Source organism: Apium graveolens, chromosome 11, assembly GCF_009905375.1.
Source record: "Apium graveolens cultivar Ventura chromosome 11, ASM990537v1, whole genome shotgun sequence".
Lineage (NCBI taxonomy): Eukaryota > Viridiplantae > Streptophyta > Magnoliopsida > Apiales > Apiaceae > Apium > Apium graveolens.
The window spans coordinates 3,382,029-3,400,256 of NC_133657.1; positions in this window are offsets into that span (position 1 = coordinate 3,382,029).

An 18,228-nucleotide genomic window follows, 5' to 3' on the forward strand; every position below is an offset into this window, starting at 1 on the left:
TAGAGTACATGAAACATGAAAAAAGCGACACAAAAATATACGTGGCAGAAAAATTATTAGGTTTAATCTTGAGTTGATCAATAGATTCATATTTATTATTTTTGATATGACGTTCGATCTCACGTCAATATTTATCTAAAGGAGATTGTGGTGTGACACGGAGTTCCCGTCGCCATAGTGTCAGACATGGATCCGAGGTTTAATTTCAGATTTTGGAGAAGCTTTCAAGAGTGCGTTGGCACCAGACTAAACATGAGTACTCCTTATCACCCCCGGCTAGCTGGGCAGAGCGAAAGGACCATTCAGACTATAGAGGACATGTTAAGAGTCTATGCAATTGACTTTAAAGAGAGTTGGAATGACCACTTGCCCCTAATCGAATTCGTCAACAACAATAGTTACCACGCGAGCATAGGATGCCCCCGTATGAAGCTCTTTATGGAAGAAGGTGTCGCTCTCCCTTGTGTTGGGACGAAGTTGACGAACATAAGATTCTAGGACACAAGCTGGTCCAACAAACGCGAGAAATAGTAGAGCTCATCAGAAATAGACAGGTAGCAGCTCAAGATAGACAGAATAAGTACGCCGACCAGACCAGAAATGATAGAGAATATGAAGTGAGGGATTTAGTGTTGTTGAAGGTGTCTCCATGGAAAGGAGTAATGCGATTTGGAAAGAAAGGGAAGCTGAGCCCCGGATTCATTGGGCCATTTGAAATCTTGAAAATGATTAGACCTCTAGCTTACGAGCTCACCTTGCCTCCTAACTTGCAACAAGTGCACAATGTGTTCTGTGTGTCAATGCTGAGGAAATATCATGCTGATGCATGACACGTGATAGAATACGAGCAGGTAGACCTACGACCAGACTTAACCTACATAGAACAACCGGTGAGGATAATGGATCAGAAGAAACAAGTGATGAGGAACAAGACTATCAAGTTGGTCAGTGTCTTGTGGAGGAACTAGAATGTTGAAGAATCAACATGAGAACTAGAAGACGCAATGAAAGAAAAGTATCCCCACCTGCTTTCAGTTTGATTCTGGGACGGAATCCCTTTAAGGGGGGAAGACTGTAATAACCCGAATTTTTGGGACTTTGTAAAACGATGAATAAATAGTAATCCTGACGATCAAGGAAAAACTTTTAAGCCCACGCTATATAACGGTATTTAAATTAAGTTTCTGAGTTGGTATTATGATTGTATATACCAAATTAGTGTATGTAAAAGTCGTTAGTTCTCGAAGAAAATCAATATTTCAAAACGACCTTATTTTACGAACTATCGAGAAATACGAGAATCGCATTACGACCAAGGATTTAAAATCCCACGAATAAAATCCAAATACAAGATTATAAAATATAAGGATTCATAAAAAAGGATTACCTCATGAATGACTTACGAAGATTTACCACAATTACGAGGAAGCGGCTAAGTAAGTACGTAAGTGAATTAATAAACGAAATAAACCCATACAAATTCCCATGCAAACCAATTAGTACAAAATCAAACAAGAATTGGTGATCAAATAGTTATCTTGCTAAGAAGCATAGTAACTTGGTCGAGTGAATAGTAGAAGTGTTAGTGTGTGCGCCTTAGAGACAACAATATTATGTTTATGTTATGAGACATTTGGATTATTAATTATGATTCTATGTATTATTCTTTAGTAATTTATTATATCTTTATTTTCTGCAATAAAATGTTAGATTAATAAATATCTTTGGAATATGATATGTAAATCTGTTATTCCTAATGAACTAACAATGAGATTTACAGAAGGGGGGTTGAATGTAAATCTCAAAACTTTTTCAAGTTTTGAGCAGTTTCAAAGGCTATGTGTTTAAGATAAACAAGTGTATGAATTGCTTTAAGCTAATACAGACAGATATATATTCAAACACTAATGTAAAGAACACAACAGACCTTAAAAACTTTTCTGGTGGATTGTTGTTCCACCAGAGATGGTATTTCAGAAAATCTGTGATTCAAGAAGTTGATCACAGCTGCATCCTAGTACAAACTACATAATTTTTCTCTCAAGATTTTTCTAAACAGTTCTGGAAAAATTCATATCTAATTACTAGCTGCTACTTGGTTTATATATTACCAAGTTTACAAGTGAAGACAAAGATAAAAAGTACAATTATAAAATAAGTTCTCCACTTGTTTCTTCTCCATTTTACTCCAGTGTATTGTTGACTATTGCCTCTTTATACTAGAGTAGAACGGCTGCTTTTTCTGATGTTCCTGAAATAGGCTACCACATCTCAGTTGTCTCTGTCAACCCATGTGCCTCTGTTTGTAGGTACAACTACCACTTGTCAACTGCTATTTAACAGAACATCCGTTGAAGCCTTCATCCATTGATGGCTTTATCCGTTGATGTGTTAGCAGTTAAAGCTCTATCCGTTGATGCACTCATCCGTTGAAGGATGTTATCCGTTGAAGCTTTAAAGACATCCGTTGAAGCTTTGTTTCTCATCCGTTGAAGGTCTTTAAGTTATCCGTTGACACCATTTCATTTATACAAGATTACAAGGCATGAAATATTTACAATTGGCCTTCCTATCTGCATATCCTCTAGTAGTAAACATGACTTATAATTTCCCTCAACATTTAAGAATTATATCTCAAATTCAGAGACTGAAATGTGCTACAACACTAGACTTATTTCTAAGTAAAGCTACACCATCAACGGATAGCCAGAATGGTCTTATCCGTTGAGGCTACAAACACTAGTTTTCTACTTAAGTGTTTTGTTAAACATATCATCAAACTAATGCACATATATTCCTAACAATCTCCCCCTATTTATGTCTATAAGAATTGTAGACATAAATTCAAGGTTAACTTGATGATAACAAAACACTTAACAAATATATGAACTGAAACTAAGTAGAAATTTAAAAGTGCTGCAAAAGTGTATGTACTATAAGGTAATTGAAGATTTACAGTATTTCCAAGGGTGCTCCTCTAGCCTGAGCAAATCATCTTTTTCTTCTTTGTTCCCTGGTTTTCTTTCCTAGCCCCTTGTCATTTTCCTCAATTTGGAGTTGGAGTTGTCTGAAGAATTCAGCTTCATCTTCATCACTGATATCCAACTTAGATTGCATTTCTTTGAGAGTTTCATTGCTGACAATCTTGAGTTGGTCTTCAAGTCTGAAAAATCTTCTGACTCCTTTATCATCTCTGAATTCCATCAACCAATGAGGTGATTTGTGAATTGTAGTTCCCCTTTCTTGAATGAGTAAGGTTCTGGGCAAAGCATTGGGCTCCCTCCAAGTTTTCCTTATGTTGGCAATCTTGTTGAGAATTTCAGTCTTGGCAGTTCTGGTAAAGCCAGAATCCTTTTGTATGGCTGAAAAGACTCCGATCAAGGTAGAGTAGCCTTCATTCAGAATCCTGTAGAGAGGCCATGTTCTTTCCCCAGCTCCTTTGTATCTGAACACCAATCTCTCTGGTAGCTGTCTGTAGGCAGCAATTCCCCTTACATCCTCCAGCTCATCCAGATAGAGTTCAATGTCTGAAATTTATTTTATGTCACAGATGTGAACATAATCATCTTTAGAAATGGGTGGCTTAGGGTTAGGTTTATGTTTTTGAGTGAATTTCTTAGAGTTTAGGGGAGGTGTAGATTTGGATTTTCTTTTCTGTTTCTTTGGTAGTGGAAGAGTGGTTAAAAAGGTAGGCAAATTGATGGTGTCCCAATCAATAGGTTCCTCTTTTGGGATGATTGGTTCACCATGGATGTTTATAGTGGGATCAGCAACAAAGGGTTCAGGTATGGAAGGTAGAGATTTAGTTTCTTCAGTGTTGTCTTCACTCCTTCTATGTGCCTTGGCCTTTCTTCTGTTTCCCTTCTGCCATTCCTCTTTTTCCTCCATACTTTCACCAAATATACTCCCAAAAACCTCATCTAAGTTTGCAATCTTGTCTTCACCCCTGACTTCAATTTCTTTCTCATTTTCAACTAGACTTGACTTTAGCTTTTGTTCAAGCTTTGCTTGTGCTCTTTTGTCAGCCTTGAGTTTTTCAGCTTCTTTCTTTAACCTTTTGGTTTCTTCCCTCTTGGCTATTGAGAATTTGGGATGTCCTTGCATCACACATATGCTCTTTCCCTCTCTTAAGATAATAGCCATGTTTCTCCTTACTGCCTCATCCATGGTCTCCTTGTGTTTTATGATGCTAGCACCCAAAACTTTGTCTTCATCAGGCTTTGGAAGAGGAAAGTCCACTTCTTTCATCTGAGCAAAGTCTAGAGGGTTCTTTATGGAGTCCTTGCTGGATCTAGTGCTGGGCTTGAGAACCATAGGTTTTAGATTCTTGAAAGAAGTCTCTCCAACCTTATTTCTCCTTTCTGGCTTGTGCTCCATATTGATTGGTTCAACCTTTGTGCTATGTTTCACAGATATTGATTTATCTTGTGTAGAGCCAAACAACTGTTGCATCCTTTCATCAATTCTCCTCCTTTGCTCTTTCACTTGAATTTCAGCTGCTGCTAGCTGGATTAAATCAATTCCATCAGGCTTTCCTTTGATTTGAATGATTGGAGAAGTAGTGATGGCAGGAACTAGCACTTTAGATATTTGGATTTTTGTAGATGGCTCTCCTTCCCCTTCCCTTTTACTCTCCCCCTTTTTGTTATCATCAAGGAGAGGGGTCAAGCCCTGTGCTTTTGCTAGCTGCATAAGTAGATTTGTTTGAGATTGTTGGTTGTGAAGAATGGTGGCCACAGAATCTTCAATAACTTGAACTCTGTCTTCCAATTTGGCCAGCCTCTTTTCAGTATGTGATTCCTTTTTCAATCTCAACAAAATGTCCTGCATTGTACCATAGGGCATGACTGAATCCAATTTTTCAGAATTGTAGGATTTCAAGTCAGCAATATCCTTTCTGAGTTCATCCACACTCAGATTCTGTCTTACTTGCTGCAACTTCATGAGATGCAGTGAGTCCAAGTGAGCTGTAAGGATAGCCTTTGTACCAGCATGAGAAGTTTTCTGAATGGCCTGTTTGATAGTACTGATTTGTTTGACTAAGGAGACATTGAATTGCCCTGTTGTAGACTCCTTTGTTAAGGCCCATTCAGGTAGATTTGGAATAGAACTAGGGCCTTCATCTCCCCCTAAGTTCATGCTTCCATCAGAAGAAACAAAGTCATCATCATCAGAATTTACTCCAAATTCTTCAAATGACTCACCAGCTGTTGAAGGCGTCTTGTTAATAGCAGCTTTGTCCCATTGAAGAGATGTTGTTGTATGTACTAGATGTAGTGTCTTTTCTGCCTCCACATTGCCCTGTGCAGCCAATAATTGATAGGCTGAAACAGGATGAGTAAAAGTGTCAGCATCCAAGGAAATGTTATCAATTACAGCTTTGTAATGTTGCTGAAATTGTCTTTCCTTTTCAGCATCATTCACAATCATTGACTCACTAGCAATGGCTGGTTCCATCCTTATATCTGCTGTACCTGCCTTTCTCTCATTTTCTCTATGTTCTTGCATCAGGGGCTCCCCCTGGCTCACACAACTCACTCCCTCACCTTCACCTACTAAGGTGGTACTCCTCTCACTTACTTTTGCCATGCTGGAAAAAATAGCATGCATATTTGAGCTCTCAATCTCTCCTTTTGCCTGGGAGCAACCCAACCTCTCACTCAAATTGTCACTCCCTTCCCTCAGTCCTAGAAGTGATTGTACAGTAATCAAGTCTTCTACACTTGGAATTGTTTCAGTTGTGTGTGTAGAGACTATCAACGGATGCGAAATAGCCGTTGAAGGTGAAACTGATGGTATCAACGGATAACTGCTGTTAAGCTTATCCGTTGAAGAACAACCACTTGTCAACGGATGAGTGATATCCGTTGAAGAAGGAAAAGAAGTAGAAATTGAAAGTGATATAACTGTTGAATCTGTGTAGATTGATATGAGTTTTGGTGACACAGATCCTTCAATTACATCTGAAAGAATTTGCGGGTGATCCAACAAATCATCTAAAAGATGATGATCACCTGTATTTGAGTGGGGCTCCTCCCTGAGTTGTAAAGAGGGAGAATCAGGAATTGATGGGAATAACATATCCACATCTAGAGATGGTGATGAAGTGTGTGGTGATTGATGTGTGTTAATTGTGAGAGAATGGGGCTGTGACTCCACATTTGTTGGAGCCACATCAAACTGAGTTTGAGAAGGCATTGATACAAATGGATGTATCTGTGCAGTGTGTGCACCCTGTGTAGAAGATTGGGTTCTGGCTCTCTTTCTTCTAATAAAGGCTTTTGTTGGTGAGTGTTTGGCTTTATTGTCCCTCCCTCGTTTGTTCTGTGTTCCTGGTTGGGAACTATTTTCAATAGTTACATCCTTTTGGGAGGATGCAGCTAGGGATATGCTAGTAACCCTTTCAACCACCACAGCTTTTTGAGAAACTGTGGCTTGGCTAGCTTGGGAAGCACTTATCTCTCCTTCCTTATCCTGGGGGTTTCTTTGATGTTCACCCCTCCCCTCACCACTCACACCCTGTTCACTCCCCCCAGGGTTAATGGTAGATGTTACAACTGTTGTCTTTTGAGAAACAACAGAGGTAGTTTTCTTTGTCTTTGATTTTGAAAGTTTAGTTTTGGTGACCTTGGTAGGAATCTGTTGGGGCATTGTCACAGATTCCATGGCCACACTAGAAGATAAAGAAATAGAGGGGTTGGAAGAAGTAGGAGTTGTAGAAGCAATTACCTCACTTACCTGTGGTGCGTTCATGATTGGTAAGTATACCAATGACACACTGCTGTTGAGATCCATTCTTAATAAATCTGCAAGAACTCTTTTCTCTTGTGCCCAGCACTTGAGTTTATTATTCTCATTTGTTATGACCAAACCTTCAGCAACATGGTTAGCCAATAACATAAAGAATCTAACATAATAGATGTTATTAGATCTATTAGCTTTGTTACCTAATCTAGTACCCAATTCTAGCATAACATAGTTGCTAAAATTAAAATACCTATCAGAAACAAGCATATAGAGCATATTAACAAGAGATGAAGTTATGGCATCAAAATTGCTAATTTTCCCAGAGAAAACCTTGATAAAGGCATCCCCAAGAAAACTCCATTCTTTCCTAAGGCCTTTTCTTTTAATACTCCCTAAACTAGCAGAGTTAAGAGAATAACCTATGGAATCTAACATGCTGGATACATCATTATCAGTGTGTGGTGTCATGGCATTGTTCTCAGGTAATTTAAAACATGCTAGTAAATCATCACAGTTAACACAGTGATTTTTACCTTTGAGGGTGAAGGAGATAGTCATATCTATTGAGTTGAACTGAGCAGTTGTCCAAATCTCCTCAACTACTTCACAATAAATCGTTGGGGCTTCCAGTATTGCATAGCTAAGTTTATAGTTTTTGATGAAGTCCATCATTTTGTGATAATCGGAATGGGCTTCATTCTTTTCTACCAAAGCTATGAAATTGTTCTTCTCATAGATGAATCCGGATTGAGACATAATCTTTACTACTGGTGCCATTGTTGTGAGTAGAATTTGCAGAGAATAACTTGAAGGTTTTGCAGAGAGAAAATGGTAAAAGCTTTGAAATTTCAAGAAAGCGTAAAGTAAAAATGAAAAATCAGAAGGGCTTATATACTTTCTCAAATTAAAAAGCATAAATAAAAGATTAAACAATAAATATATGTAAGTGAATTTCAGCCGTTTAAGAATAAACTGTAAGTATTCTAAAAACTACCTTTAAAATAAATACATACAGCTGTATGTATGAGTATCAACGATTAATACAATAGAATCAACGGCTGTGAAACACCTGAATCGACTGATGTGATATTTCAACGGATAAAGTAAACTGTCATCCGTTGAAGAGCACTTCAGTTTTATCCGTTGACGGATAAAAATTTCCAGAAATGTATATGTCTTTCAACGGATAATGAACATCCGTTGACAGAACAATTTTGACTTTCAACGGATAGGGAATATCCGTTGATGGAATAATCTGTGTTAAAAATCAAATTTGTTCTAGCAGCTAATACATTTCAGGCTTCAATTCAAATTGTAATAAGGACATGAATTTTAAGAGTAATTAAGCATACCTAGCTCACTTACCAATCTTGTGAATGTTGATTCATCAAGTGGCTTGGTAAATATGTCTGCAATTTGTTGTTCACTTGGAACAAAATGAAGTTCCACTGTACCTTTCATCACATGTTCCCTAATGAAGTGGTACTTGATATCAATGTGCTTGGTTCTTGAGTGCTGCACTGGATTTTCAGTAATGGCAATGGCACTTGTGTTGTCACAAAATATTGGAATTTTGTCAACAGTCATACCATAGTCAAATAACTGGTTCCTCATCCATAGTATTTGTGCACAGCAACTACCAGCTGCAATGTACTCAGCTTCAGCTGTTGATGTGGAAACAGAATTCTGCTTCTTGCTGAACCATGATACAAGCTTGTTCCCTAGAAATTGACAGGTGCCTGTTGTGCTTTTCCTGTCTATTTTGCAACATGCATAATCTGCATCTGAGTAGCCAATTAGATCAAATCCAGACTCTCTAGGGTACCAAATTCCTAGATTTGGAGTTCCCTTGAGATATCTGAAAATTCTTTTAATAGCCACTAAGTGAGATTCTTTAGGGTCAGCTTGAAATCTAGCACAGAGACATGTAGAAAACATTATATCAGGTCTACTAGCAGTTAAATATAAAAGTGAGCCGATCATGCCTCTATAACTTGTAATATCCACAGACTTTTCAGCCTTGTTTAATTCAAGCTTAGTGGCAGTGGCCATGGGAGTTTTTGCAGGTGAACAATCCATTAAGTCAAACTTCTTTAAAAGATCATAAATATATTTAGTTTGACTAATGAAAATTCCACCACTAACTTGTTTAACTTGTAACCCAAGAAAGTAAGTTAGCTTTCCCATCATGCTCATTTCATATTTACTTTGCATTAATTTAGCAAACTTTTTACAAAGCTTATCATCTGTAGATCCAAATATAATATCATCTACATAAATTTGTACAAGTATCTTAGAGCCATTAACATTTCTAAAGAAGAGAGTTTTGTCAACAGTACCTCTTGTGAAATGATTATCTAGAAGGAACTTTGACAAAGTCTCATACCAGGCTCTAGGTGCTTGCTTTAGTCCATAGAGTGCTTTCAACAGATAATACACATGGTCTGGAAAATTTTGATCTTCAAAACCTGGAGGTTGGCTTACATAAACTTCTTCCTCCAATTCCCCATTTAGAAATGCACTCTTGACATCCATCTGATAGACTTTGAAATTGGCATTAGCTGCATAGGCTAGAAAGATTCTGATGGCTTCAAGTCTTGCAACTGGAGCAAATGTTTCATCAAAATCTATTCCCTCTTGTTGAGAATAGCCTTTAGCAACCAATCTGGCTTTATTTCTTATGACAATGCCATTTTCATCCATCTTGTTTCTGAATACCCATTTTGTGTCAATGGAACTCTTGTTCTTTGGCTTGGGTACCAGCTTCTAAACTTTGTTTCTCTCAAATTAGTTCAGCTCTTCCTGCATAGCTAATATCCAATCTGGATCCATTAAGGCTTCTTCCACTTTCTTAGGTTCCTCCTGAGATAGAAAACTACTATACAGACATTCATTTTGAGTAGCTCTTCTTGTTTGCACTTTAGATGATGCATCACCAATGATCAGTTCAAAGGGATGATTCTTGGTCCATTTCCTTTGAGGTGGAAGATGTGCTCTAGATGAGGTGGCCTCAGTATTGTCGTGATGTGAGACAGAGTGTTGATCAGTTGAAACTCCCCCTGAGTTGTTGGTCCTTTGCAGGGAACTTGGAGTTCTATCAACTGATGATATAAATCGATTATCCGTTGATGAACTATGATCAACGGATGCTTCATTATGTACTTCAACGGATGATGCATTATGTCTTTCAACGGATACTGCATTGCCTCTTTCAACGGATGCAGAATTCTGACTTTCAACAGATGCAGTATTTTGTGCATTATCCAAGGGCATATCTTGAATCCCTTTTGAAGTGTCATTTCCATCAATCTCCTCTTCACTATCATCACAATATATCTCAATGTTGTCAAATTTGAGTCTTTCATGGTGTCCCTCATCTGTTAGTCCATCAATCTTTTTATCATCAAACACAACATGCACAGATTCCATAACAATGTTGGTTCTTAGATTGTAGACCCTATAAGATTTTCCAGCTGAGTAACCAACAAATATCCCTTCATCAGCCTTTGCATCAAACTTCCCTTTATGGTCAGATTGATTTCTCAGTATAAAACATTTACATCCAAAGACATGAAGAAAGTTTAGAGTTGGTTTTCTTCTCTTGAACAACTGATAAGGAGTCATGCCTTTAGCTTGATTGATCAAAGAAATATTCTGAGTGTAGCAGGCACAATTAACAGCTTCAGCCCAGAAATATGTTGGTAACTTTGATTCTTCAAGCATTGTTCTGGCAGCCTCAATTAAAGATCTGTTCTTTCTTTCAACTACCCCATTTTGTTGAGGTGTTCTTGGAGCTGAGAACTCATGCATGATTCCATTTTCTTCACAGAACAGCCTCATTGTCAAATTCTTGAACTCAGTTCCATTGTCACTCCTGATATTCCTAACCTTCAAGTCAGGATGATTATTGACTTGCCTGATGTGATTGATAATGATTTCACTTGCTTCATCCTTTGATCCAAGAAAATAGACCCATGAAAACTTTGAGAAATCATCTACAATCACCAAGCAATATCTTTTTCTTGCAATTGACAATACATTGACTGGTCCAAACAAATCCATATGTATCAGCTGTAATGGTTCATCAATTGTTGTTTCAAGCTTCTTTTTGAATGATGCTTTCCTTTGTTTGCCTTTCTGACAAGCATCACACAAACCATCCCTTGAGAATTCAACAAGAGGAATTCCTCTAACTAAGTCCTTTTTGACTAGATCATTCATTGTCTTGAAATTCAAATGGGATAGCTTCTTGTGCCATAGCCAACTTTCAACTGAACTTGCTTTGCTAAAGAGATAAGTAATAGATTCTGCATCTGTAGAGTTGAAGTCAGCTAAGTACACATTTCCTTTTCTAACTCCAGTTAGAACCACTTTGTTGTCTTTCTTACTGGTGACAACACAGGCTTCTGAATTGAAGGAAATTGTATTCCCTCTATCACATAGTTGACTGATGCTCAGTAAGTTGTGCTTGAGACCATCAACTAATGCAACTTCATCAATTATGACATTCCTTGTTGAAATCAAGCCATATCCCATAGTAAACCCTTTGCTTTCATCTCCAAAGGTTATGCTAGGGCCAACTCTCTCCTTAAACTCTGTGAGCAGGGAGAAATCTCCTGTCATGTGTCTTGAACAGCCACTGTCCAAGTACCATAGATTTCTTCTTTTTCCCTGCACACCATAAAATCAATCAAGTTGATTTTGGTACCCAAGTTTCCTTGGGTCCATTCTTGTTAGCCTTTCTCCTAGACTTCATTCCTCCTGCATCTTTAGACTTAAGTAACTTTGAGTCAACCTTGATCTTAGATGTAGTTGGTTGAGGTGTAGGGTTAGTCACAGAATCATTTAGCACATTTGGAATTTGATAAGGCATGGATTGTGCAAGCATGTTATTCCATATTGGCATATTGTATGGCATTTGAGGCATGCTAAATGCAGCAAGATAAGGATTGTTAAAATATGGCATGTTTGCAAAATGTGCATAAGGATTCTGTTGAGACATAACAGGCATAGCATGCAGAGGTGATGCAGACATATTAGGCATGGAAGAGGGCACAGGTATGGGAGTTTTCTTAATAGATTTGCAATTAGCAGATAGATGATTAACACTACTACAATGCACACAGCTTTTTCTAGGAGCATACTTATCAGGTGTGTAATTGTTATGTTTGTTAACCCCTACCTTCCCATTTCTATTAGATTTCCTTTTAGTTTCCTTTTTATCCTCAACCACTTTGAGCCTATTCTTTAACTGTTCTAAGGTCATGTGTCCTATATTCACCTTACTGAAATCTTTGGATGTGCTTGCTTCTTCTTTGACAAAGTTCTTGGAAGTTGAACTAAACTTTTTGTTGAGTTTCCTTAGATTTTCACTTTTAGAAACATCTGCCTGTTTTAATTGAGGAACCTTCAACGAATGCTCCTTTTCTTCCTTCAACGGATAACTTTCATCATCCGTTGATTCCACATCCGTTGACAGCCCATCAATTAATTCCAGTTTCTTTTTGTTTTTATTCCAGGCAGTCTCACAGAATGATTCAATTCCTTGGACCTTGGCAATTTGAGCACTAACATCCCTAGATGTCTTCCAGGCTTTAATCACCTCTTGCTCTCTCTCTAATTGATTAGAAAGTATTTCTACTTTCTTAACAGATTCAGCTAGTTCATTTTCAACAGATATACAATGTAGCTTAGTTTTCTCTAGGTCAATCAACTTATCTTCTAACACAACATTTCTATCACTTAAAAACAAATTGTTCTCTTTAATCCTACTATTTTCTTTAGCAAGAGATTTAAGAGATACACGCAAATGATACAGTTCAGTAGACATGTCATTAAAAGCATCATTGCACTCTTCTTTAGTAAGCTGTGTTAAATCAGTAGTGATTACCTGGTTGCTTGATGAACTAACTTCATTTTCCTCAGAATCAGCCATGAGAGCCAAGTTGACATATTCCACATCTTCATCCTCTTCTTCTCCATCAGCTGCCCAGTCTTTTTCTTGAGTAATGAAAGCCCTCTCCTTTTGCTTGAGCAGATCAAAATATTTCTTTTTGTAATCTACTTGGTCAAATTTCTTCTTTTCAGAAGTTGGCTTTCTGCACTCACTTGCAAAGTGTCCACTTGTACCACAATTGTAACACTTGAACTTGGATTTGTCCACCATGTTCTTATGAGGTTTAGTGGCTCTAGTGTTTTTCCTAAATTTCATCTTTGCAAATCTTCTGGACAGAAATGCAAGATGCTCATCAATACCATCAGAGTCATCTTGGCTGGAGTTGTCTTCATTCTCAGCAACTTGCTCCTTACCCTTGCTTGATTCTGATTTGCTTGTGCCATCTTTGGAGTTTGATGTAGATCTCACAGTTTCTTGTCTGCATTCTTTCTCATTTTCAGCTACCAAGGCAACTAAACCTCCTTTCTTTCTTCCCTTCTCCAATACCTCATCCTGTTCCAGCTCTAGTTCATAAGTCTTCAAGATTCCATATAATCTTTCAAGAGTGAAGTCCTTATAATCTTGAGAGTTTCTCAAGGAGACAGTCATGGGTTTCCATTCCTTTGGCAATGATCTTAAAAATTTAAGATTTGAATCCTTCACCTGGTACACTCTACCATACAGCTTCAGTCCATTCAACAGCTTTTAGAATCTATTGAATGTGTCATTTAAAGATTCATTTTCTTCAAAATGAAAATACTCATACTGTTGAATGAGAAGCTGCATTTTGTTTTCTTTTACTTGTTCTGTACCTTCACACAGTAGCTGAACTGTGTCCCAAACCTCTTTGGCAGTTGTGCAATTTATCACATTATCAAACATACCATTGTCAAGACCATTAAACAAAATGTTCATAGCCTTCTTATCCTTGTGGACTTCTTCTGTGTCTTTCATTGTCCATTCTGCTCTAGGTTTTGGAATGGATTGACCAACAGCAATTGTGGCCGTAGCAACTGTGGCTACTTTGTGGGGAATGTGAGGACCATTCTCAATGCAGTTTACATAACCTTCATCTTGGGAGAGTAAATGAAGGTGCATTTTCACCTTCCAATGGTGATAACTGTCTTTGTCAAGAACTGGGATTTTTACTCCAATATCCTTCTTACTCATCTTTGTTAGTTTCCAAGATCTTTAAACTCTTTGTGTGTCAAGAGCTAGCTCTGATACCAATTGTTATTCCTAATGAACTAACAATGAGATTTACAGAAAGGGGGTTGAATGTAAATCTCAAACTTTTTCAAGTTTTGAGCAGTTTCAAAGGCTATGTGTTTAAGATAAACAAGTGTATGAATTGCTTTAAACTAATACAGACAGAAACACTAATGTAAAGAACACAACATACCTTAAAAACTTTTCTGGTGGATTGTTGTTCTACCAGAGATGGTATTTCAGAAAATCTGTGATTCAAGAAGTTGATCACAGCTGCATCCTAGTACAAACTAGATAATTTTTCTCTCAAGATTTTTCTAAACAGTTCTGGAAAAATTCATATCTAATTACTAGCTGCTACTTGGTTTATATATTACCAAGTTTACAAGTGAAGACAAAGATAAAAAGTACAATTATAAAATAAGTTCTCCACTTGTTTCTTCTCCATTTTACTCCAGTGTATTGTTGACTATTGCCTCTTTATACTAGAGTAGAACGGCTGCTTTTTCTGATGTTCCTGAAATAGGCTACCACATCTCAGTTGTCTCTGTCAACCCATGTGCCTCTGTTTGTAGGTACAACTACCACTTGTCAACTGCTATTTAACAGAACATCCGTTGAAGCCTTCATCCGTTGATGGCTTTATCCGTTGATGTGTTAGCAGTTAAAGCTCTATCCGTTGATGCACTCATCCGTTGAAGGATGTTATCCATTGAAGCTTTAGAGACATCCGTTGAAGCTTTGTTTCTCATCCGTTGAAGGTCTTTAAGTTATCCGTTGACACCATTTCATTTATACAAGATTACAAGGCATAAAATATTTACAATTGGCCTTCCTATCTGCATATCCTCTAGTAGTCAACATGACTTATAATTTCCCTCAACATTTAAGAATTATATCTCGAATTCAGAGACTGAAATGTGCTACAACACTAGACTTATTTCTAAGTAAAGCTACACCATCAACGGATAGCCAGAATGGTCTTATCCGTTGAGGCTACAAACACTAGTTTTCTACTTAAGTGTTTTGTTAAACATATCATCAAACTAATGTACATATATTCTTAACAATCTCCCCCTATTTATGTCTATAAGAATTGTAGACATAAATTCAAGGTTAACTTGATGATAACAAAACACTTAACAAATATATGAACTGAAACTAAGTAGAAATTTAAAAGTGCTGCAAAAGTGTATGTACTAGAAGGTAATTGAAGATTTACAATATTTCCAAGGGTGCTCCTCTAGCCTGAGCAAATCATCTTTTTCTTCTTTGTTCCCTGGTTTTCTTTCCTAGCCCCTTGTCATTTTCCTCAATTTGGAGTTGGAGTTGTCTGAAGAATTCAGCTTCATCTTCATCACTGATATCCAACTTAGATTGCATTTCTTTGAGAGTTTCATTGCTGGCAATCTTGAGTTGGTCTTCAAGTCTGAAAAATCTTCTGACTCCTTTATCATCTCTGAATTCCATCAACCAATGAGGTGATTTGTGAATTGTAGTTCCCCTTTCTTGAATGAGTAAGGTTCTGGGCAAAGCATTGGGCTCCCTCCAAGTTTTCCTTATGTTGGCAATCTTGTTGAGAATTTCAGTCTTGGCAGTTCTGGTAAAGCCAGAATCCTTTTGTATGGCTGAAAAGACTCTGATCAAGGTAGAGTAGCCTTCATTCAGAATCCTGTAGAGAGGCCATGTTCTTTCCCCAGCTCCTTTGTATCTGAACACCAATCTCTCTGGTAGCTGTCTGTAGGCAGCAATTCCCCTTACATCCTCCAGCTCATCCAGATAGAGTTCAATGTTGAAATTTCTTTTATGTCACAGATGTGAACATAATCATCTTTAGAAATGGGTGGCTTAGGGTTAGGTTTATGTTTTTGAGTGAATTTCTTAGAGTTTAGGGGAGGTGTAGATTTGGATTTTCTTTTCTGTTTCTTTGGTAGTGGAAGAGTGGTTAAAAAGGTAGGCAAATTGATGGTGTCCCAATCAATAGGTTCCTCTTTTGGGATGATTGGTTCACCATGGATGTTTATAGTGGGATCAACAACAAAGGGTTCAGGTATGGAAGGTAGAGATTTAGTTTCTTCAGTGTTGTCTTCACTCCTTCTATGTGCCTTGGCCTTTCTTCTGTTTCCCTTCTGCCATTCCTCTTTTTCCTCCATACTTTCACCAAATATACTCCCAAAAACCTCATCTAAGTTTGCAATCTTGTCTTCACCCCTGACTTCAATTTCTTTCTCATTTTCAACTAGACTTGACTTTAGCTTTTGTTCAAGCTTTGCTTGTGCTCTTTTGTCAGCCTTGAGTTTTTCAGCTTCTTTCTTTAACCTTTTGGTTTCTTCCCTCTTGGCTATTGAGAATTTGGGATGTCCTTGCATCACACATATGCTCTTTCCCTCTCTTAAGATAATAGCCATGTTTCTCCTTACTGCCTCATCCATGGTCTCCTTGTGTTTTATGATGCTAGCACCCAAAACTTTGTCTTCATCAGGCTTTGGAAGAGGAAAGTCCACTTCTTTCATCTGAGCAAAGTCTAGAGGGTTCTTTGTGGAGTCCTTGCTGGATCTAGTGTTGGGCTTGAGAACCATAGGTTTTAGATTCTTGAAAGAAATCTCTCCAACCTTATTTCTCCTTTCTGGCTTGTGCTCCATATTGATTGGTTCAACCTTTGTGCTATGTTTCACAGATATTGATTTATCTTGTGTAGAGCCAAACAACTGTTGCATCCTTTCATCAATTCTCCTCCTTTGCTCTTTCACTTGAATTTCAGCTGCTGCTAGCTGGATTAAATCAATTCCATCAGGCTTTCCTTTGATTTGAATGATTGGAGAAGTAGTGATGGCAGGAACTAGCACTTTAGATATTTGGATTTTTGTAGATGACTCTCCTTCCCCTTCCCTTTTACTCTCCCCCTTTTTGTTATCATCAAGGAGAGGGGTCAAGCCCTGTGCTTTTGCTAGCTGCATAAGTAGATTTGTTTGAGATTGTTGGTTGTGAAGAATGGTGGCCACAGAATCTTCAATAACTTGAACTCTGTCTTCCAATTTGGCCAGCCTCTTTTCAGTATGTGATTCCTTTTTCAATCTCAACAAAATGTCCTGCATTGTACCATAGGGCATGACTGAATCCAATTTTTCATAATTGTAGGATTTCAAGTCAGCAATATCCTTTCTGAGTTCATCCACACTCAGATTCTGTCTTACTTGCTGCAACTTCATGAGATGCAGTGAGTCCAAGTGAGCTGTAAGGATAGCCTTTGTACCAGCATGAGAAGTTTTCTGAATGGCCTGTTTGATAGTACTGATTTGTTTGACTAAGGAGACATTGAATTGCCCTGTTGTAGACTCCTTTGTTAAGGCCCATTCAGGTAGATTTGGAATAGAACTAGGGCCTTCATCTCCCCCTAAGTTCATGCTTCCATCAGAAGAAACAAAGTCATCATCATCAGAATTTACTCCAAATTCTTCAAATGACTCACCAGCTGTTGAAGGCATCTTGTTAATAGCAGCTTTGTCCCTTTGAAGAGATGCTGTTGTATGTACTAGATGTAGTGTCTTTTCTGCCTCCACATTGCCCTGTGCAGCCAATAATTGATAGGCTGAAACAGGATGAGTAAAAGTGTCAGCATCCAAGGAAATGTTATCAATTACAGCTTTGTAATGTTGCTGAAATTGTCTTTCCTTTTCAGCATCATTCACAATCATTGACTCACTAGCAATGGCTGGTTCCATCCTTATATCTGTTGTACCTGCCTTTCTCTCATTTTCTCTATGTTCTTGCATCAGGGGCTCCCCCTGGCTCACACAACTCACTCCCTCACCTTCACCTACTAAGGTGGTACTCCTCTCACTTACTTTTGCCATGCTGGAAAAAATAGCATGCATATTTGAGCTCTCAATCTCTCCTTTTGCCTGGGAGCAACCCAACCTCTCACTCAAATTGTCACTCCCTTCCCTCAGTCCTAGAAGTGATTGTACAGTAATCAAGTCTTCTACACTTGGAATTGTTTCAGTTGTGTGTGTAGAGACTATCAACGGATGCGAAATAGCCGTTGAAGGTGAAACTGATGGTATCAACGGATAACTGCTGTTAAGCTTATCCGTTGAAGAACAACCACTTGTCAACGGATGAGTGATATCCGTTGAAGAAGGAAAAGAAGTAGAAATTGAAAGTGATATAACTGTTGAATCTGTGTAGATTGATATGAGTTTTGGTGACACAGATCCTTCAATTACATCTGAAAGAATTTGCGGGTGATCCAACAAATCATCTAAAAGATGATGATCACCTGTATTTGAGTGGGGCTCCTCCCTGAGTTGTAAAGAGGGAGAATCAGGAATTGATGG